This window comes from Lissotriton helveticus, chromosome 4_1 (assembly GCF_964261635.1).
Source record: "Lissotriton helveticus chromosome 4_1, aLisHel1.1, whole genome shotgun sequence".
In the NCBI taxonomy this organism is placed as follows: domain Eukaryota; kingdom Metazoa; phylum Chordata; class Amphibia; order Caudata; family Salamandridae; genus Lissotriton; species Lissotriton helveticus.
The window spans coordinates 861,506,420-861,529,130 of NC_136063.1; the positions used below are offsets into that span (position 1 = coordinate 861,506,420).

General features: G+C 40.8%; 1 protein-coding gene across 1 annotated transcript in view; it reads left to right on the forward strand.

The window, feature by feature from the left end:
• LOC144828901 (cadherin-7) overlaps nucleotides 1-22,711 on the forward strand; it is a 290,016-nt gene that overhangs the window by 50,515 nt on the left and 216,790 nt on the right. The gene's annotated exons all lie outside the window — the stretch shown is intronic.

The following is a 22,711-nucleotide window of genomic DNA, read 5'->3' on the forward strand; positions in this document are numbered from 1 at the left end:
CTAGTTTTTCACAAAGACTGTAATAAGCGTCATGACCCATTCACACCAGTGGCTAACCAGAGTGTGCATAGGAGACTGCTTAATCTGCTCTGTGGTTTTAAACTGTGCTTGGAAATTGTATGTAGCACTCGTATTTTGGCTTAAAAAGTGATTCGTTCAAATGTGTGAAAAGCAGCATTTCAGTGGCTTCAAAATTGTCCCTTACCTGAAAAGTTGAATGTGTAATCTAGTAAGGGTGAATAATAATAATCCTTTATTTGATTAAAAGTATAATTATAAAAGCAAGACACGCATACCATAAATATACAAAAAATCCAGTAAGTGTGGATTGTGCCTGTCTGTATCCAAGGATATTTTGAATAGAGGAGCACCTCCCTACCACAGTAGTCTGGTCACTTGGCTCTTATATATGTTTTCTAGGGGTTGTTACATCTGTTGCTGTGATTGGTTGCTAGGACTAGTACCTCTATGGGACTAAGGGTCTAGGTTTTGAGTTCTGATTGGTTGTTTGGGCTAGGGTTCTCATTGGCTACTAGGGCTAGGTTTTCCTATTGGACTTAGGGATTAGGGCTTTGCCTTTGATTGGCTGTTAGGGCTCAGGTTGTGATTGGTTAATAGTGCTAGGTCTCGCATTGGCTCTTGGTTTTAGGGTTAGGGTCCTGATTCGTTCGAGCAGGGCTCCATTGGCAAATAGGGCAATTGCAAGCATAGTGCTTGGACATCAAGGCTAAGGGCAGGGATGCTAAGGGCAGAGAGGACAAGGGCAGTTGCCTGTTTGGGCTGGGTGGAGGATAAACGCAGTTGACTGGGCCTGTTCGGGTTGGGCCTAGGTCCAGAGATGCAGCCCAGTTTTCATGTATGCGCTACCACCTCAAGCCCTCCACATCCACCAACATCCAAACACAAAATCAGCAAAGACATTCCACTCATGCAACACAAACACACCTCATACAGATTTCAATGTGTATTGGACCACTACATAACTTCACATCCCCACAAACCAACCTACACACAATTCGACCCCAGCTACACTATGGCACCTGCATTCTCACACAAAACACATTTCTGTCCTATACAACTAACATGTCCACATATCACCAACACAACGCCACATTATACATGACGTTAATCCATCCAGACACAAACTCCCTGTTCTAACAAAACACCAGCTGTATCCTCTACTTGTTCTTAACAGATCCCCTTTAATAATGAAAAAACCTAAATTCAGCCTTCTATCCACCAACACAGGTCTCCTCTTTTTACCAATTACACTCAACCATAAAAATCCTTACACGCTACACCACCTTACACATTACCTATTCCAGTGATCAAATCTAACACAAACACTCATAACTCTTGCCCATCCCCTCTTAGACACTACACACTCTTCTCCAACACACATCATCACCCATGTACTATTCAAATACCATTTACCAGCAGTACTGCTCATGCAAATCCACTACATCAATATCTCCTCCCACTACTCCACAAATTCACAACACACAGATCTAAGTCTTTACTCTGTCCTACCATTACTCTACACCTCTATCAATCTATCCTCTATCTTCACTCTCTCATCCCAAACCCTTTATACTACTATGATCTCCATAAAAACCCTTCCTAGATTCCTCCCCTCTGTACACCTCCTGGCTCACCCCGAACATCAGTTTACTACTATGTCCTCCCAAATAATCCTACTAAATTCTCCCTCCTGTTATCTCTCCTTTGACTTATCTCAAACCTCATGTTTCTACCCTGGCTCTCTTTCTCCCTATTCCCTTTCTACAGGCTGATCCCACCTCCATGGCTCCTTTACTCATCCTAGACTGCAACTTAGTACTGTGATCTCCCAATTAACACTTCTGATTTTCTTCCATCTTCTATCCCTCCATTACTCTATTCAATCCAACTAACAGACTCACATCTCCTCTGCTCAAATTAACTTGTACCTCTCTATGCTAGTACTATACTCATATTTCCCTATACTATCCACCACTAATCCCTTTTGGGTTATGTAGTAGTATGCTACTCGTCAAAAAGCACTTTGATGCTTCATATGGGGTAGTAAGTGCTATATAAATACAATAACAATTACAATTAAAGTTTATAACTTCTAATGTGGAGAAAGCCACAATATGATTCTGAATAGTAGTTGCAACCATATTTTACGTAAGATTTTGGTCCCAGTTAGTGCAAAATACAAACATGTGGATCACGGCTGGCCTATGGCAATGATGACGTGAGAAAACAAAACAGTACCACGTTGTGTAGCACAGGATGGCATGTGGTGCGTTCTTGCATGCAAGGCTATGGTATAATTATGTTTACCTACGACAAGACACTGCAAAGGTGGCATATGAGGGCCTATGAGCTGTCAACATGCAAATGAGCTCAGTAATTAAATTGCCTTCAGCAAATGTATGGAGGGCATGAGGACTTCCGTGTGATAATGAAAATTAGTTTTAATTCTTAATATTCAAGGGAGTCACTTCCAGCAGAAATTTCTGATAGCTATAGAACTGGTTTGCCTGTTTACTGCTTTTTTATGGAGATGGATGCCTAATGGGCATTGAATGGGCATTGAAAGAAAGCATTGGCCTAGCTAATGGATAGCATTCCATCATCAGTGTGACTCATCTATGTCTTCAGGGAAATCTTTAACTTTTCTATGTTTCACAAATCATCTTTGTTGTCAAGAGCTCCCACTTGAAGCTCTGTATAATTCAGAGAACTGTGACTTGTAGATATTCTCTCTTAAAGACCCCATTGCGTGAAGGGACACTATAAAAATGTATGCTCTGGGCTCTGAATCTTTTAATAATAGGCATTTTAGAACCACATTCTGCTGGGGTAAATGGTGATTAGTGTCAACATTTGCTAGATCCCCTGCTCACTCATGTCAAATGTGTGAAGTGTTTTCCTCTTCCCAGAAACAATATCCAGTGGAAAGCATGGTCCACATTGACATGGAGCAGGATCCCCAGCTGCTTTTTCAAGGGTGTAAAATGAGGAATCTGAGGACTAAGTTAGTCAACTGTCTTCAGACTTTCTGCAAATGAAGTTCCTTACTTGTTTTACCATCTCAATTGTGATCTAAAAATGACCAGATCCAAGTGAGACTAATGATCAGTAACGCTGACTTTACAATGGGATATATCTCTATCCTCTTTTCTATAAAGGGTTTGGCCTCTGTAAATAAGAAAATGGTGAATCACAAAAGATCTGGTGTTCCAGCATGGAAGTAGAATTTATTTTTTGGGACAGAAGGGGGAAATATCCACGCAATCTTGGCAACATGTTGACAGTACATTCAGAAAATATTTCAGTGAGTTGCCACACATAGTCATCAAACAGCTCATTTGTTTAAACTACTGCATTGTTGTCAAGGATAGCCAATCCTTGAATAAACCCCTTCTATCCTGCTAATATTATTGTTATAAAGTGCACTTGTGATGCTAGAGTGGCTTTGAAGCACTGTTAAGTCCTCCTTGCAAGGCCTGAACGAAAGGAAAGGGTGTTGGTTGGCATGGCCTATGTGTCATCCATACCTGTGACATGAGGTTAATTATTTCAGTGGAATTCTAAATGAGGTTTGATCATTGAAGCACAGTTCTGAAGTGTCACAACATACTGAGTTAGAAAACCTGTGTTTTGTGGAGAGCGCATATTTTAAAATCAAAAAGTACTCTTGTGTCTGTGTCAAGTGGCATTTAGAGAAGGAAGGCAGTATGCATATGAAAATGAGCTTGAAGTTCTTCTATGGCAAGCCATATAGTGTTATTGCTCTAAGTGGGCTTGGTTTATGAAACAAGGCAGTCAATTCATCATGAGTGATTTATGTTCCAGCTGTCGTCCTCTGCCACGGCTGCTCTATTCTTCTTATGAATGAAGTGTGGAGTACAGGACACAGTTATCTGTTTTTTCCCACAGAAAATAATTACCTTTTCATGCTGGTGGGTGGTTTTGATTGCTGCAGAGAGTTTGACTATTGAAAGGCGTACCACAGAATTTGTACCAAGGAATTTGGTTTGTATTGTGTGCCCTATATATCTTCTTTTAGTAAACATGTGTCAGCTGTACAAAACTGTTGTAGCAAAATACTGGTCGCAAAATGGGACAATTTATTTTACCAATCTGGAATTTGGGAACCAATCTATGCACTAATAGGGCAGTTCACAAATTCCTAGTTGTAGTGGGTTTCAGTCTGATCTATCTCCAAAATCTACCCCAAGATATGAGAGGCTGGTGTATTGGCTTCAGCAAGGTGTCAGCACAACAACCTATATAAACCAGACCTATTTTATCAACAGCCATTTTTCAAAGTAATCTTTAGAAATACACATGTAGTAATGCATAATAGTTTTTGTCACAAAAAATATAAAAATGTTGTTCCAAAAAACATAAATGTGTTTTTGAATCTTTCTTTAACACTCTTCAAGTAACAAAATGCAGCCATAGAACCAACCACATGGAGTTGAGAGCACCCCCAATCCAGTGCAAAGAGCATACAGTCCCAGCTAAGAATTGTTCGGAATGCTACTCTGTAGTCATGCATTTAATGACCCAGGAGACCTACAGTGTATTTTGTTTAGTTTTCTAGTGGGCTGCTGTTGTCCTTACAACCCTCACAAGACTTTTGGAAATTGTTGGTGGCACTCCTGCCTTTAAAAAAGAAGGTGCTGACTTCCCTGGTCTTGGCCCACCCTGAAGGATTGGGAGAGTGTTAATTAAAAAAAGACAGTCCTGTTTTTACTGCTGTATCACGGTAGTACGGTGGTTCCATAGTACTGAAATAACAACAATTTCAGGGGGACCTCTCTCCCTACAAGATGTATTTACTTATATATATTCACTGAAAAAAACATAGGTTTCAGGGACGTTATAGTTAGTTTGAGATTTCACTTGTACAAAACCATAGAAATCCGGCTGTTATACTTAGTAGACCTAACTATAACTTGCATCCCCGCAATGCACTGCTGATGGCGTCACATACTACATCACTCATGACATGCTCAGTGACATCACTGATGACATTTCAAATGACATCACTGATGACAGCATCCAGTAAATGTGTGTTTCTGTAAAGTATAAAAATATGTTTTATATATATATATATATATATATATGTATATATATGACAAGGTGTATTGAAGTATGGGTGGGTGTATGAGTGTCTGAATGGATGATTTAGTAGGTGTGTGACTGACTGTGTAAATGAGTTATTAAATGTGTCTTACTGAATGCATGGGTTCGTGACTAAACGGTGTGAATGTCTTTATTGGTCTGTTAGTTGATGTGTAAGCAGCTCAATGGCTTGGTGTGTAGCTACATGAGTGTCTATATGGGTTACTTATTGGTTGTCTGAGTATCTGTATGGGTGCCTATGTGTCTTTGTGGGTGGGTGGGGGTGTGTGTGACTCTGTGCATAGATATGTGAGTGGATGTTTCACTGGGTGTAGGCGTTCAAGAGTGCACATGGATACAGCTGTATGGGTGGGTGTGTTGGTGAGTGAATGGATGTCTCAGTGGTGTATGTGTGAGCAACTACATATGTTTTAAAGCAGTATATGTGAGTGTTGGAGTATATAAATGACTATATATGAGAATGAGTGATTGCAAGAGTATCTATATGGATGAGTGTGTGTTTCTATGAGTGATTGTTTAAGAGAGCAAGTATGTGTTAGTATCTGTATAAATAATTGTTGTGGTGTGTGTATAACTGTATAAGCAAGGAAATGGGTGTGTGATAGTTTGTTTGCATAACTGACCAGGTGTATGGGTCACTATTGGGGTGAGTGGCAATGTGTGAGTGTCTATATGGGTGTATGAATAGATATATCAGTTGGTGTATAGATGAATGACTGTGTGTATGAGTGACTGTATGGGTTAGTGGGTGGATGGGTGTGTAGACGTATGAATCACTGAGCAGGTATGTACCAACTGCTATTGGTCTGTCTATGGTTTCAATATTGATGGTCTGTATTTTAGAGTGGCTGTATGAAAGGTTTTATTAGGGTATGAGGAGGTGCATCAGATGATCACATGGATGATGTCATCAGTGATGTCATTTGAGATGTCATCAGTGATGTCACTGAGCATGTCATGAGTGATGTAATATGTGACGTCATTAGCAGTGCATTGCGGGGGTGCGAGTGATAGTTAGGTCTACTAACTATAAGGCCAAATTTCTATGGTTTTGTACGAGTGAAATCTCCAACTAACTATAACGTCCCTGAAACCTATGGTTTTTTCAGTGAATTTCTAACATTTTTTAAATGCTAATTTCTAACTCTAACGTCACTGAAACCTATGGTTTTTTCAGTGAATTTCGAAGGTTTTTTAAATGAAATTTTTTAACTGTAACGTCCCTGAAACCTATGTTTTTTTCAGTGAATTTCAAAGGTTTTTTAAATGTTATCTTCTAACTATAACTTTCCTGAAACCTATGTTTTTTTCAGTGAATTTCTAAGGTTTTTTAAATGCTAATTTCTAACTATGCCTACAAAGGTAGGACATGTGAAGAAAGAGGAAGAAGAAGATATGTGCAGAAAGGACAAACAGAGGAGCAGAAAGTCCTCCTGTGCCTCCAACTTTTTGCAGATGGGTACTGGTGGTAACTGGCTTTGACTAACCAGGCCTAGAGCCGGTGCTATGCTAAAAGACACTTAGAATACAGTGAAAAAACCTACATACACTGGGGAACACTATGTGTTGGGGTACCCCTGTGATTAGCATGACCTCCTCTGTATTTGCCATGACTTAATTCCTGGGTCTTTACATGAGTACCAGAGTAGTGACTGGATGATTAGAGTGCTACAAGGAGAATGCGTGGTGATTTTATAAATGCTTGGGTTTTGGCTTATCAGAACATCAAGGAAAGTCCTCCCCTTGCTCCCTCCCCAAGCCAAGAAAACCTTGGTCTAGTCCATCCTGCTCTCCAGACCGGACTATGCTAACGTGCTTTTTCTGGGAGCCCCCACTTTGGTCATTAACTGATTACAGGTCATCCAGAACTACGCAGCCAGACTGCTGACAGGAACCCCCAAACTGTCTTCTGCAAAACCCGCCCTGCACCTCCTTCACTGGCTGCCTGTGAAAGAGAAAATCCGTTTCAAGTCACTCTGCATCGTCCATAAATCTCTTTAGGGTAAAGGTCCGCCCCTGCTCTCAGCCATAATTCAACCTTACAAAGCCAGGAGAAAACTGCGCTCGGATGAAATTCGCCTCATCGCTACTCCTAAAATCAAATGATCTAGAAGCGGCAGCAGACTGTTTTCCCTGAACGCAGGCAGACTGTGGAACGCCCTTCCTCTCCATCTCCGAAACAAGCCTAATCACTGCTCCTTCAGGAAATAGCTTTAAACCCTTCTATTCTGGTAATATATCATCCTGCTCTGTTCACTAACTTAGTAGTTTTGCCTAGCGCTGGGAGGCCTCCGGGTAGCCACGCGCTCTACAAATGCCCATTCATTCATTCATTCATTCATTCATATGCACATCGGATTGGCTGGGTGATTGGAGGAATGCATAGGTAGTACCAGGGAGATTACTGGACTGCATACGTAGTCCTCAAGGTATAGCAGCAGTGCATGTGTTAGTGACTGGGTCATTGCATGAGTACATGGGTACTAAGTGGATAATTTGAGTACTGCAAGGAGAATGTGTGCTGAATTTATAAGTGCTTTTGTATTGGAGGAGTGTTTGGATTAGTACATGGTAGTGGCTGGGTGACTGGAGGAGTGCACAGGGAGTGACATTGTGAATGCGGGACTGCATGGGTACTACCTGGGGAATTGAAGGAGCAAATGAGAAGTGTGTAAGTGGGTACAGGACTGTATGGGTAGGGCATATGGGATTGTAACAGTGATCAGTTAGTGTCTGGATCATTGCATGAGTACATAGCTACTGACTGAAAGATTAGAATACTGCAAGGAGAGTGCCTGAGTGAATTTATAAGTGTTTGGGTATTGGCAGATTGTTTGGATTAGCACATAGTAGTGGCTGAGTGACTGGAGGAGGAGTGCACGGGGAGTGACAAGGTGATTGATGGACTGCATGGGTACTACCAGGGGAATTGAAGGAGCAAATGAGAAGTGTGTAGGTAGTTAGAAGACTGCATGGGTAGTACACAGGGACTGTAGCAGTGCATGTGTTAGTACCTGGATCATTGCATGACTACATGGGTAGTGACTGGATGATTAAGTACTGTGACGAGAGTGCATGGTGAAGTTATAAGTGCTTGGGTTTTGGCACAGTTATTGGATAAGGACATAGGACTGGCTGGGTGATTAGAAGACTGCATAGGTAGTACCAGGGAGATTACTGGACTGTATAGGTAGTCCTCAATGGATTGCAGCAGTGCATGTGTTAGTGACTGGGTCATTGCATGAGTACATGAGTAGTGACTGGATGATTAGAGTGCTGCAAGGACAGTGTATGCTGATTTTATAACTGCTTGGGCTTTGGCGGAGTTATCGGATAAGTACATAGTGCTGGCTGGGTGATTGGGGGAGTGCATGGGTAGTGACAGAGGGATTTCTGGAGTGCATGGGTACTACCTGGGTAATTGGAGGAGTGAATCAATAGTGTGTAAGTAGTTAGATGTCTGCATAGGAAGTGCTTAGGGGTTTGTAGCACTGTATGTGTTAGTGCCTGGGCCATTCCATGAGTACATGGTTACAGACTGGAAGATTAGAGTACTGCAAGGAGAGTGCATGGTGAATTTATAAGTAATTGGGTTTTGGTGGAGTGATTGGATAATTACATGGTGCTGGCTGGGTGATTTAAGGAGTGCATGGGTACTGACAGGGCGATGGCTGGACTGCATGGGTAGTCCTCAGGGTATTGTAGCAGTGCATGAGTTAGTGCATGGCTCATTGCTTGACTACATGCGTTGTGACTGGATGATTCGAGTACTGCTACAAGAGTGCATGGTGAATTTATAAGTGCTTGGGTTTTGGCACAGTGATCGGATAAGGACATAGGACTGGCCGGGTGACTGGAGGACTGCATAGGTAGTATCAGGGAGATTACTGGACTGCATAGGTAGTCCTCAATGGATTGCACGACTTAGTGCATGTATCATTGCATGAGTGCATGGGTTCTGACTGGATGATTAGACAACTGCAAGGAGAGTGCATGAAGAATTTATAAGTGCTTGGGTTTTGCTGGAGTGATTGGATAAGTACAGACATGTCACATCAGTCCCATCCCCTCCCTTCACCACTGTGCAAATGCGCCCCTAGCCGGTTTTAATTTCAGGGATTAAGTCCCCTTGAATCCTGAGGGTCCCCAGGGCCCCATTAGCACACCAGGTGCCTACAGTAGGCACCAAAGAGCTGCAATGCAGAGAGGTGGACTGAGGCCACATCCCTTTTTTCACCTCTCTGCAACTCAACTCTGTTGCACTTACTGAAGGTACCTGGTGAGCTAGATGGCCCACAGGAACCCTCAGGATACAAGGGGGCTTAATCCCCCAACTTAAAACTCACTACCCTCTGAGACACTACAACCAGAGCTTAGGGGTCAGGGTATTTCTACTCTGCCCCCTTTTCTTTTTTAATGTTTTTTTTGGGACTTGGCTGAAGCAGAGTCCCAAGATGGCTGCCAACACTCTTGAAGTGTTGGCATCCAATCAGATCTCAGCATAAGATTGGGATGGTTTTTGGAGTCTTTGCATCCCTCGATATACAGATTTGTTTTTTCTTTAATATCTCACAGGCTACTGAAAGGATTTACACCAAATAACAAAAAGGTTGTACCTTTCAGCTGAATTTGGTGTAATTTCATCCAGTGAGTCGTGTCTAAAATCTGCATGGAAGTTAACATTGGAAAAAACACTTTTTTTTACGCCCCCCCTTTTCCCCAGCCTCCAAGTGGCGGATCGACTGAAACTTTCCATGCACAACAAGAATCAACATGAACTTTTTGTGGAAAATATGAAGATTTGTCAAAAAGCCATAAAGTAATAGACAAGTCAAAAAATGTGTTTCCTATGGAAACATGGTTCTCATTATAACTTTCAACAGGCGACCACCAGTAGGTAATATATATATTGACAAAATGAGGTTAAGGGAATAGGGCCTACTTGGTGCAGTGAGAGGCACTACTGAGAGGCATCCTTCCCTTGAAAAAAGTGTGACTACAGGGAGACACTTCCTCTTGCACTCCAGTTTCAGTTAAACGAGTTGTGAAACTTGGAAGACCCACTTTGTGTGTACATAAAAAGTGACAAGCAAGGTTATAATACCATGGATAAATATATCTCCTATTCCCCCTAGCCTCATTTAATCGATAAGGGTTGATAAGAGAGTGAGATCTCTAGTCCTGAGGAAGGCCAAACGACCCCTTCAGGATGATTAATAATGACCAAAACATGTTGACAAAAGAGTCGTAAGGAGGGATTAAGGGGTCTCAATTACCCCCTTTCTCATCTCTACTTGGAATTTGTTTAATTCTATCCTGGGATTCCAAGAATAAAGACTGTTTAGGCCATACCTGAGAGAGTTTAACATTTCTTCTTCGTTGTCTTTTTGTTCTGCTGAGTCAATCCCTGTATACATGTATGTATTGTCTCCCCCATATCCCTTTGCTCCATACCATGCGTTGGTCTTCAGATGGATGTTGTAGCAGCCCTATGATGAAGCATGCCAATACTAGTGGGAGAGGCCATTTTTTTTAAATATTTATTTTTTACTATATGACATTTCTGTTTTTACAGAATATTCACATTTTACCTTTTCCTCTTTTGTGTGTAAAATCATTCTCGGGTCCACCAGTTCTAGTGAATCTGGGAATGCATCAAAAACCATTGGCATTGCGTGGGAACATCCATGCAACACCCATGGAACTCCTTCCCATGGCAGGGTAAGGCAACGCAGGACTTTGCCCTACGTTGCCTTACTCCAGAGTTTTAGAACCACTCAGTACCATGCAAAGTGGCCTTACATTGTTTCATAAATCTTACTTAAGGTTTGCATTGTGCACTTACCACATCGTGTGGTGCAAATGCGGCACAAACCATCTCATAACTTGGCCCCCAAGAGTACAAGGCACCTGGTTTTAGCTGGAGTGTCTAAGCATTAATGTAAAAAGGGAAGGTAACATTTTCTGCTACTGTGGCTTTCTGTTGCTATTCAAATACAGCGTACCAGTGCTGGTATCCATGCACTAGCATGTTTCAATACTCCTGCAACATGCTGTTTGCGCTCCACACTGCATGTGCACATGCTCAATAGAATTTAATGGGCTCAGTTAGAACCACCAGTAGGTGTATGGGCTGCCCAGTCTTTTGGTTAGTTTCAGAGCTTTCACTGGCAACTCTCGAGCTTTGGAAACATCCTCCAGAGACTTCTGTGCACCATGAAATGACATGCTGGTCACAACAGGTTCACTTTTACCTTACTCAAAGGCTATTTTGAAGCCCACGAGGAGCAACCCTGCACAGCTCATGTTGTGTTTTTAGAAGCATCAGTGCTCTCTGTGGAATCTCGAGAGTCAGCACCAGTGGGACACCTAGTGGGTGTTTTTAGCTTGAAATATTGAATAAGGAAAAATATTATGACACATTAATATCGTAGTTGAAATATCGCTAGGTAACTGCCTATAGGGAAGTATAGATTTACTGTCCTTAACTCGAAAGAAAACCGGAATTGACACATACAGTACCAAAATCCATTTTCTGGTCCTCCATATTTTTGACACGATATTAAGGAATAATGATATTTCCTGCTTGATATTCAGAACCCAGACCTTGAACGGTGTCTTGGATCCCATAATATCTGCCTGTGGTGCCCACCATTAACCAGTGCCACAAATTAAGCATTATCTATCCCTCTTTTTTGTCTACAAGTCACTGGACAGACAGCGAGCTGCAAAATTGTATTTTCGGCTTATGCCCAGCGCAGAACAAACTTCTTTTTTTTTAGTTTAATTGTATACAGATATTAGAGAATCGGTATGATCATGGTATGTCTGTGGATAAAATGACTACGTTATTTAGTGAGACTTAACGTCATTTGAAGTTGGCAATGTGCCCCATGACATTTATAAAATTGTTAGTGAGTTATAAAGCAGCACACAAGTCCTCGTTTATTGATATTTCTACGAGGACGGACATCAGAGAACTTCCTTTTGCCTGGCACAGTTGACTTTTCGAAATATTTGAAGACTTATGCGCAGAGTACTTTTTTATTACACTTTTTTTGTATAGCTTTTTTCATTTGCCTTCCCTTCAGTGTGGGGTTGGAAGCAATAAAGGTTGTTTATGGAAGGTTTTCTTAGCATACTGCAAAAAAGGAAAGATGATTTCTGCAGTATTATTCTTCCTTCTTTTTCCGAAAGCACCCCACGTTTTGGTTTATCCTCTTGTAGTAGTTGAGTTGCTTTATTCGTTGTTGCCCTTTTACGTTTTTATCAGTACAATTGTTTTTGATTTACTGCTAGACCACTGCAACTATCCACTTCTTTAATTAGAAATTAGGGATCAGGATGATTATCTCGGGTGTGTTTAAGGCTAATGTAAATAGCTCTCACCTGTGCCCAGCAGGATAGTTCAGAACGTTTGCAGACTTCACCATTGTGCACACATGGGGACATTTTAGACAAACCACATACACACAAATCTCAAAAGAGACGCTCATACACTTCATATCTACTAACATCAGTAGGATTTGTGTGAATAATTCTATCAATCTGTAGTTGCCAGCCATGGATGAAAATTCTCATTTCATTACAAAAAACAACCATTTAGTGGGCATTGAAACAGAAAAACTCGTCCGAAGAACTTGTCACGTACCAAACGGATTCCTACCTGTAAAACACAAGAGGAAGCAACAAAATCAGAAACCTTAATGTCCTGGAGACTGTGAAATTACATCACCCCATCCAAATGCCAGAAGGCATGTCAACTCACACTGGGAACCGTACACAAAGATTTTGCTACAATATTGTCTTTTGGTATTTCTGATTTGCTTTTGGATTCCAGGACTAAGCCAGGAGTAGTAGTTTCACCTGGAATGGAGAGTGAGTCAGAAGTGATAAAAGAGTAAGTATCACTTACTCATACCCAAAACAGTGTAATTTAGGCCCTAAATGTACATCCAATTGCATCACTGAAATCTTTTTCACACCTTGGCATCATGTGGAAATGTTCTTTTGCATCATGGCCTAACTCAATTGCTCTCTTTTTGTTCTTCTTAAAATGATAGGGTGTGAGTTGTTTCTCCATTATTTGAACCACCCACGTTGGCAAGAAGGGCTGAGTCCACAAAGCTACTTTGCCACGCAATTCTGGTGCATGTTATCAATTTCACATATGAGCGCTTTTTTGGTTCTGCTTATGCAAGTATTTCTCTTAGAGTTAAGGAAAGGAATAATAGACTTTTTGGTAAATTGACCCAAAAAAGATATACTACAGCAGTGTGTAAGGCTGAAATTTGCCAAAAGGTACAGCAGATCACTTTGAAGTAAACCCTGCATTTATTTCAGGCGCACACAACCTTTGTCTAAAAAGATAAACTTATTGTCACCCTGCATATTTCAGTCTAATGGATTTAACTAAATATTTCAGAGTGATAGCTATATTTTAAGAAATAATTTCAAGAATGAAAAACGTAAATTAGTGGTTGATATTGTGTTTTTATTTAACCACTTCATTTCCTTCAATGGTAGCGGAATATGAATGAAATTATTATCTTCATGAAACCAGCATGGGTCCCTTTGAAGGATATACGAACAGACTAGTTTTGTGGAAGACCTGCTGTATTAAAAATCATCATCTAGTTTTTTTAAAAACAGTAAATGTGGAGAAAAGGGAAATGAGTGATGATCCAAAGTAGGAGAGAGCAATACATCTCGCTCAAATATATATATGTGACAGCCTGTGAGGAATCCCTTCGAACTGAATTTTTTTAAATACATTTCACCACACTGATGGGGATATCCACAAGGAAGTGGAGGAGAGAGGCATTAGCCTTTTTGGCTGAACTCCTTTCTCTGGCACTTCGGAAAAGCAAGGCTGCACCATATTCATAAAGACAGGGTGCAGCCTTGCTTTTCCCCCTGCGATGGCGCTAAGTTTCACAATTTAGCGCCAATTTAGCGCCAACGCAGGCACCCTTGCACCAGAGTGCAAGGGTGTCTGCAAGCTAGGAGGTTTGTTTATGTACAGGAAGGTGTCCCTTCCTGCACATAAACAAACTCTAAAATGCCAGTTTGTAACTTACATGTGTGCTGCTTCATGCAGCACACATGTAAGTTACAAAACGGCATTTTAAACAAGCAATGGCATAGCCAATAGGTCTCGCCTTTGGGACCTTATAAGTGTTTAGCCATGCAACAGTTAATGTTATTGCACCAAGGATATTGTGCTGAATAACTAAACACGTAAGGTCCCAAAGGCGAGACCTATTGGCTTTGCCAATGCTTGTTTTCTGAAGAGATGTTGGTTACTGGACTATCCATTATTATACAGAGGTATATATTTTATGGACTACCCCAAAAACTGAACTTAGAATGAGTGTGAATGCAAGAGTGGAGGCTCGTATAGTATCACGTGTGCTAACATAGCATGACCTTATTGTACACTCATTGGGACTAAGGGATTGTGACAACTATTCTTGCTAAGGTCAGTGTGCCAGACAACCGCTTGCATCATACAAGCACAAGGATACAGTGACTATATGTGTTTTATCCGAATAGTGGGGCAAGGATGTTGGGATGCACTAACACCTCATGCATACTTTTTCGCTTCAGAAAACCAGTGTCCTACATAACAATAGCATATGTTGATTATTCTCAACTGCATGCATGAGTTTGATTTACTGATGACTAGCGCAGGGTTAGGAAATATTGGCAGGTTAATAACTGATTCAAATTAACAACTGACCCCTGACATTCACAGCTCAATAAGTGCCTACTTCTATCCTTGGGTCTTGATGTTGCAATCTTATTACCCACAAACCCACCACGGTGCTGGCGGGAGTGTGTTCTTCACACCTGTGATCGCAAAATAAAAGGTCAGACCTAACAAGCCCTGGGATGCATGCCCGTGGAAAGGAGTCTGGCATTCAGCTTGAATCTTGCCCTTTCATCCACTTTACACTTTGCCCTTACCCAAGCTTAGAAGAGGGAAGGGAAGCATGGCTGGGAACTCGGAAGCCATCCTCATTCCACCCAAATACAGCATGTGGAATGGTATGCAAAATAGCCAAACAGAGGGCAGCCCTAGATATCTGACGGGTGTAATGTCTCCCTGTGGAAACAGATAGAACAAATGATATTATGGGAGAGAGGGTCTTTTATAGCCCATCCTTTTTTAGGGAGGGACATATTGCTTAACAAACTTTTTTTGCATATTTCAGCCGGTGAGGTACTTGCCTACTGAGATGGTCTCACTGTTAGGTATTTAAGGATTGGAACAGGAAAGTTAATTGGGCACAAATGAACCCATAGAGTTTAATGCTTTTGTTCACCTAAATACAATGGTTTGGCCCAATCAATCTGATTCAAAACCTCTTTCCAACAAAAGGCTGTGACAGACAGTACTTGACACTTTTTGAACGCTATTGCAACCCCTTGACCCCTGATAGACCTGACCAATTGTGCTTAGGGACACAGTTGATTTGATGCCTTACATATTCAGTGGCTCACACTGGTATATTATGGAGAGGCGAAGAGTTCTTAGTGGATTTACAAGCTAGACCTCACCGCCATTCATTCCCAGTTTAGTGAGCAAGGGAAATACTACCCTCCTCTGTAGTCCCGCCTCCTGTCACTCACAGTATTACCTCAGCACTGCCGTACGGAGGAATGAATGCTCTCGGCGAGAACCAATCAAGGCTCAGTATGACCTAAGATTTATCGTCGCACAAGAAGTGTTTATGAATTAACCTCCACATCCAGGAGTTTACTTGAAGATATTTTTGAGTCTCCATTGCTGTGAAGAGCCCTTTCATTGCAGACCCGTATGCAGTGGTTTCAGCCAGACACCGCAAATCCTTCTGGGTAACTGTGATAAAGTGGCCAACAGGCCGCGTTCTAAACATGCCTTCCGTGCTGACCGCAGATAACAGCTCAGTGCAAAATGTTTAAATCTAATTGAAAAAATGAAAATAATGCATTGAATTGCTGCTCAGCCGGCAGTGCGAAACGGCGGGGTAGTTAAGTTGAGCTTGCAATGGGAGGGCAACGGATCTCAGCTAGGCCGGATATTGCAGCCTGTTTCCACACCGTGGTGGGACATGGTATAGTTTCCCATGCAGTCGATGGAAAAATGTGAAGGGCAATGTGTGCATGGGTATTTTTTGCAGAATTTTATGTTCATGCAAAGTGAATGCCTTTAGTATATGTGCGGGCATTCATGGAAGCTCACAAGTTTTACGTTTTTTGCGTAGTTTAGCTAAATCTTTCCAGGTCCTACTGAACGAGATTAATGTATGGATCACACATATGTGCTATCTATATATGTTTATAATTAAGAGGTGAAACCCCAAACTCTCTCCGTCACCCGCTCCTCATGCAGGTGATGCACGCACCAGATTTACACCATGTGTAAATGAATAGTAAATGTGCCAATTTGGCGATACTGTTTGCATACAGGTTTCTAAATGAAATTGTCATAGGCTTAACCTGGTGGTAAGTTCCCCTGCAGACTGGAAGACAGTGCAATTTGCTCTTCTGTTTAGCGGCACTTATATATAACCCCGCACAAATTGTGCTTGAACCCCGGTTTTTAAATATGTTTTACTCTTGCAAATGGTACCAATAAAGAATTATACCTACATTTATACAATAGAAAGTAATGTGAAGATGATATAGCGTAAAGTATTTAGTTACATCACGGGTCAATGCTATCACTCTGTTTTCCTTCTTGCTGGAAGACTGCTTGTAACAAGTGAGCGGCGTCAGAGGACATTGTGGAAATCGTGAGTAACATTTGGTGCGAGGTGAACACGCATATTAGCGGTGCAACATTGCAGAATGAGAAAGCTACAGTACTGTAATTACATTCCATCTACAGCGTAATCTGGGCATAAAACGTGCATCCTACATTTATACAAAAGAAAGCAATGTGAAGATGATATAGCGTAAAGTATTTAGTTACATCACGGGTCAATGCAATCACCCTGTTTTCCTTCTTGCTGGAAGACTGCTTGCAACAAGGGAGCAGCGTCGGAGGACATCGTGGAAATCGTGAGCAACATTTGGTGCGAGGTGATCAAGCATATTAGCGGTGCAACATTGCAGAATAAGAAAGCTACAGTACTGTAATTACATTCCATCTACAGCGTAATCTGGGCATAAAACGCGCTTCAAATATAAGTGTCATAAATGAAAAGAAAGGGTCACTTAAACAATGAGCTACATACCGACATCAGTGGCCTCGGGCTCTGAAACTGAACTGATTGTTTTCGAGCTCACCGGAAGCCGTCAGCGTTCAGATAGGAAAGCGCGAAAGTGAAAGTTAACGCGATCAAAGACAAATGGCGGCTGCGCGCGTGCACGCTCAAGTGAACGCAAGCGCTAGGCCACCAAAAGCCTATGTCAGCACTTTGAAAACCCACACATTAAATTTCTCGCAGAGCAGCGCATGCGCTTACTCAGCGAGACCTAAAAAAAAGCTTTGTTTATGTACAGGAAGGGATCCCTTCCTGTACATAAACAAACCATGGCATTTTGCATTTTCCATGTGTGCTGCACAAGGCAGCACACATGGAAAATTAAAAAAAAAGGAGAAATAAACCATTTCTCCTCATATCGCCAACTTAAGACCAGGGTTTTCCTGGTCTTAAGTTTGGCATCAGCTCCTATTTACGCTGCCCTTGTGAATAAGGGGCAGCGCGAATATCAATGGGTGTTTCGGTGGAACGCCCACCACAACACCCACTGCACACCCCTTTCACGCTAAACACAGCGTTAAAGGGGGCCTAATCACAAGGCAGCGTTAAGCCACGTAAGTGGCTTAATGCTGCCTTGTGAATAAGGAGAGGACCCCATCGCCACCACAACGTCACTGATAGTGACGCTGTGTTGGTGATAGGGGCTTGTGAATATGTCCCTGAGTTTTTGTGGACTCAATAGATTTTTTAATGAATTTCTCACACCTTTCTATGGATTGTTATGATAAGAATCACAACCACTTCCAGGAAATTCCAGGTTTATTTCCAGGTGCGAACCTTATGTGATCAATTAATACTTTCTGGGTGTTGTATTCTTGCTTGGCTTTTGTAGAACTAATTAGACTACCAATCCTGATAACAATGTTTTGGAGGGGAAAAGTTCAGGACTGGCTTGACATTGTGACCCAGCTTATGTTTCAGAAAATTGGGAATCCTCTAGACCCTACTCAAGACTATTGACAGTTCAAAAATCAGTGCTGTAGCTCCTTTATAAACGTTAGGACCACATAGATGGAGCAAAATCCTTTATTTCCCCACTCTTAACCCTTTTCCTACTGTTAATTGATGGTGTCAATTCACTGGTCATTTAGATAGGATTTACTGACCTGCTTCTACAACAGTAAACTGTGTCATCACCAACAGCTGATCTATCATTTTCCATTGCCAAGATGGAACACCAATTTTAATAATGCTCCTAATAATGAATCAAAACTTAATGTAAAGGTATTATCACAGATTATGTTGGAAATTGCATGTCTCAGTTTTAGAACATATCAATTTCAAAGGTCTCAAAGAAATTACTACCCTAATTGCCTGGGAAAGCTAAGATTTTTTGCCATATGAATTCTGCAAAACAATAGGCTTATATTTTGTTGAAACTGTTCAATATATACAATATATATTCTTAACTACATTGATGATTGAGCAAAGTAGCTTGCATTGGTCCCATTAGATACTTGCAAGGCAGTGGAGAGCCATGTCTGCCCTTTTGTTTGTGTAGATGGTTGCATTATTTTCACCATTTGCGATGGGGGGGCATATGAAATAACGTCTGAGACTCTTTCGTTAAGGTTTAGGAGAGATTGGATTAGATTTTCAAGTAAACAGGTTTAATGATGTTTAATTTTATGAGTTGATTGGTGTGTTGAGTGATGCTTTGCTAAATAAGCATTCCCGGTGTTGGGGTTATATCTGTTGTTTTTTCACAAGTAGCACACATTATTTAACAAAAATCGAAGATTTTACATAAATTACTCTTCGATTGACATCTGCATGAAAATTGAGAGGAAAGTGAAACACTCCTGAGTACTAGTGCATTTTGTCCATAAAATCTCCCTGACTGGAATTTGCAATATTAGCTGTCTGTTTTTTAAGTTGTGGGATCTGTGGGTTGTATGTTGGTGCATTTTGTATTGTTACAAATGCTTTTATAACAAAGTAATGCAGGAAGTTTATGATGTATTTTAGATTGCTCTCATTTCATAATTTGAGCTCAGGCCAGCTCTGTTCTAAACTTAATTGTTATGTAACTGAAGTTTTCTGGCAAAGCCAACTTAATCTTGGCTTGTTGAAAAGGAAATTCATATGTAGTAATAGCTTTTTTTCTGCCAAGTTGTTTATTTTTCTGACAGCTGTAGATGCTGACTATTGATGAGAGTCTTGGGGTGCAAAATATTATTGGTAGGACAAATGGCATTAGGAAGTTGGTAGACTTATATGTTAAATTTGAAATTACTTCAGATATTCCTGCTGTATGGATGTCATTGTCTCTTTCGTCTACATGGCACACCTTTTAAAATTATATTGATTAACTGAGCTGTCCCTTGTAATATATTTATCTTTGTTAAATAGGAAAAAACTGTTAATTGGTTTTGGATCATAGTGCACATTCTAGGTGATTTTTAGCCACAGACCTATATCTAAATGAATACATTTAAATGTGCTCTTTATTTGCCTAAGAGAAGGAGTCGGGAGGAATGACATTTATGTGTCCTTGCAGACTGGGGCTGTGTGAAGGTTTTTTTCTGAAAAGTATTTGGAGTATACAAAAATGGCACATGTGGTAGCCTCTTTTAACTTAGGCTGGAGACAGGTTTAGCCTTCTTATGTGATAGCTCATGTCATCAATTATTTAAAAAAACGAACTAAAAAAAGTTATAACACCTCTGGCCTGAGCAGGCATTGTTTCTGCAGTCAAAAAGTGCAGGCTCTCACCTCCAGGGTGTCAGACGTGCGTCTATGGTGGCAGGCTAGACACTAAATGTTAGTAGGTTTTCAGGGTCCCTTCTGAGGTGGCTGTCATAATAAATCCAATACTGGAATCAGTATGAATTTATTAAAATGAGGTGTTTGAAACTAACCACCATAGGTTTCAGTGCAGCAATGACCAGGGCCTAGCACATGTACTCAAAATGGCTTGCCTGTTCACTTGTACTATCCAGTAATCAAAATAGACAGCACAGGGGCATTTCTGTTCCTGGTGATATGTCCTCAAATGTAATTAATGCACCCTGCCTTAGGGCTATATGCCTGCTGTAGGGGTGACTTGAATGCATGACGGAATTCTGCATGCGTTTTTCATTCATGCGTTAGAAAGTTTGAACGAATGCATCTTTAGCACACATTTGTTCTTCACGCAAGTCGTTTTATCAACTTGCCTTAGGGGGGCGCTGGATATTTGAATAGTTTAATTTATTATTCCAACTCCAGTCTGCGCAACAGTAGGGAAGGTGTTGGACTTTAATTCCAAACATCGCCAAATGGGTGAAGAACTGCCTGCAGCTGAACACAAACAAGACGGAAGTATAGAACTTTGGCAACAGCGGCAACACATGGAGCAACTCCTGGTGGCCATCAGTCCTAGGACCCACTCCCTTGGGGAATCACCATTTACAAATGTTCGACGATACCCACTGAATTTTGTGATATCAATCACAATCGGAGGTTTGTGCTCTTCCAGTATTTTGATTCTATTTGTAATCTTTAGGTGATGATTGTCTGACACACTTGCATCTTCATACTATACAGATTTTTGACCTAGCACAGACAGGTCCTGCTCTTTTGGTTTCGCTGGACATAGGAGTGCTTGAATACTATCATCTCTCTCGTCAATCTTAATAATCTTCTTTTTGCAACCCAATCACATACCAGGGTGTCATGACTATGGGTATAGTTCAAGGATATTTGAAATGTTTCTTTCCTTTGCTAAGTCTTCCACTTTTACTAAGTGTGTTAGTTCCTGCCAACTAACATAGATTCTGTATACATGAATATGAAGGTTTTTGACTGCTTTTATTGTATTGTACAATCCTGCAGCTTTGAAGACATCATGCGAGTGACAAAACACATGTTAGCTGTGCCTTTTGATGTTACCTTGTCATTGAAGATCTCATGTAACATGCAATAAACAGAACTTGGATTGAACTTATCATGATCCTGACTCATTGGACTGAATTGCTTTACTGGACTATATTCAGGGTTCTGTGATATCTTCTTTGTATATCATATGCAGACAACACAGTTTCCTTTTGAAATGTCCACTAACTGCATAGACATACCATTTTATGAATAAACGATATAGAACTGAAATGATAATGTGTGGTAATTGGGTTGCTTTGAATATTTACCACTTGCACATCACAAAGTAAAGTTTCTTGATTTGTTTTGATCCTATTAAAATCTCTGCTTCAAGTACACTTCAGAATTACAAACAATTTGCTTAATTTTTGCGTTCTTAACTGCTGAATGGATTCAGTTAATTTACAGAAATTTACGTTTTCTACTGTGTTGCAAAAATGACATCCTACAGACTTTCCTTTCACACTCTATGTACTCCAGAACGATTGTCACATAATTCACTTTAAAAAACCCTCTCACCATGCAGTCTGAGAAGGAAAAGTAAACCTGAATCCCATATTAAAAGAACAAGCAGCAATTTGTCAGGAAACATAGCCTGACATTGTATTACTGTCTGTGAAGTAACAAAACGTAACAAGATAATCACAGAATTTAAAGGCATCTTTCCCAACCAGCCAAAGTCATCTTGCAATGAAACACTGCTATGATGTCATTGGTTGACCTAGGGATATGTGATGCCACTTTTGTTGCCATAGGCAATTTGGTAAATTAGTTTTGAAGGGTCTACACAAAAGAGTCTTTAACAGAAAATCAGGAGTTAAGAACAACTTTTATTTGGAAAAAAGGAGCCATATCCAACATGCCTTACATTCCTTCAATCTGCTTTGAGTAGGAACCAAAATTGAAATAAAAAGTCTATGCAATAGACAGGAAATGTTCTGGAGTAAGATCTTAAAATGCAAGCAAAAGCAGACCTTGCACTATATTTCAAGTACCAACTTTCATAAATTCAAGGTAATGACTGTCTGCCATTAGACTACTAAATCTGTGCAGAACACTCTGGAAAGCACGGCTGAATGATCCGATCCTCATAAAGAAGCTGAAAAATAAACTATTTATCTGATCTTAATAGTGAGAGCAAAGCCCCAAAATGCAGCAACAAGTCATGTTGAAAAAAACAGATTCCAAGAGAAGTTGATGAAGTTTAAGTTTCTTCACCTAGTAAACACCGCCCATTGTGTTCTTTTACATTTTGTTATCTGCCTCTGAATCTGCTGCTCATCTCTGACTGTAGGATTACTCAAGAGCACTATCCTGCACTGTGCATAGGGTGACCAACCGTCCGTAAATTTCACGGACAGTCCGTAATTTTGGCCGTCTGTCCATTGTCCGTGAAGGATTCTTTAACGGACGCCATTTGTCCGTAATTTTAACCGGGCACAGCTTCCACCCGC